Source organism: Mustela lutreola, chromosome 12 (genome assembly GCF_030435805.1).
Source record: "Mustela lutreola isolate mMusLut2 chromosome 12, mMusLut2.pri, whole genome shotgun sequence".
Classification (NCBI taxonomy): domain Eukaryota; kingdom Metazoa; phylum Chordata; class Mammalia; order Carnivora; family Mustelidae; genus Mustela; species Mustela lutreola.
Window position 1 is genome coordinate 70155139 of NC_081301.1, and position 1696 is coordinate 70156834.

Here is a 1696-nt window from a genome sequence, read left to right on the forward strand (position 1 = left end):
TAAGGCATGACGGTGATCAATAGCGATATCTTGAGGGATGCCTCTGGTCGCTTTTGACACACAGGAACCTCTGACATATCCTGCGTGGGACGCTACCCAGGAGTCAGGGGGGATTTGGTAATGGACCTTCATTACTTTTCTGGAAGCATGGCCTCAGTAGACTTCTTCAGTTCCCAAGGACTCTACCTTGGGGTGCCTTAACCCACTGGAAATAATTTGGATTGCAAAACTTAGGAAAGGACCGAGCTCCTGTAACACTGCATGGCCTCAGTGGGATCTATCAGTTAGATCTCCTCTGCAGGAAGCAGGGCAAATGGACCTAGGACACCTTCACTGCTCATACCTAGGCCTTTATTGCTCTACACCAGGACCCCAGACTAAGGGGCTTTTGCGAAATGTGTTCGCCCAAATGAGTCATCTAGTAAACTTTCTCTGACATATTCGATGATAATTACGTAAGTAAGCCTTCTTCTAGTAAACCCAGGTTGCTGGGCCATCCCTACCAAAGGGGATTCTGGCTTTATTTCTCTCTGTTACTCCTAATAGATGTGGGGGCTTCTCCCTCACTCACTTCCCGTGTTAATGGCTATAACTGGAGCCAACTGGGGTTGGTCTAACTCGAGGCAGAGACCATAAGGAATATTCCCAAGCAGCTGCCGAAACTCTCTTTGTTTCGGGGAAGTTTCCCTGTGTTCTCTGGCCTGACTTGGACTGCCTAACCCCTCCCCCCTTGCTGGTGGGAAAGCATGGCTTCTGCTCCTCTGTTGGGGCTTATGAGCTCTAAAACCGGGAATCTTTTCTCTGCCTCCTGGCAGCACTTTGTTTCTTCTGTTTCCCCCTTATTGTGTTTCTGTACCAACGCGCGTGCAACCTGCATGACTAGCCTCTAGATCATGCACCACGGCTCCTTCTCTCTCCACTGTAAAGGAGCAAGAAGAGTACCCCCTGGACCTAACACACCCACTCCAGATCTTCCCACGCATGTCTCAGGTAAACATTCAAATTGGAGTGGACCCAGGTGGAACGCAAATCAGTATTGGAACTAAGTTAAGTTTGTTGGTTTAATTAAGATAGATGCATCTTTGAAGTTACAGCAGTAAATGTGAAACTTTTATTCTATCAAAGTTTATTGAAGGTCAAATAAACTTGTGTTATTTATTAAAATTTGTTAGCAAAGAAATGACTAAACTGATGGTTAATTGTCTGTCTCAAAGTTCTAATGGGTAATTGCTGAAGTAGCTTTCAAAGTCTTTGGTAACCTGAAAGTTTTAAAGTTTTGCTTGGATGACAAATGGAATTAAATTGTGGACATCTAGGTCTTAACCAAACAGGATAAAATGCTAAGTCTTTAATTACTGGATGTAGGTTTGTGCTTTTGACTTCTTACTGCAAAGAAACTAAGAGTATTTAAATCTGCTGGTAAGCTTGTTTTCTACTTAACTGATTCATAAATTGCTACCTGAAGAATTCTGTTGTAACAGTTCACAATTGGTTAATAACTAAAGGTGTTTCTAAGAATACGAAGTTCTGCTTAGTGTAACTAAGACTGATGGAAATAAAGGGAAACTCTGGATGTAGGAAAGTAGGAGATATGTAAGAAAGATTTAAGGAATGGGAATACATTTTGTTGAAGGTAAAGGAAGGTAATTTTGTCCTAAATGAGATGGTTGTTTAGAAGGAAATGGCTTGGGACAAA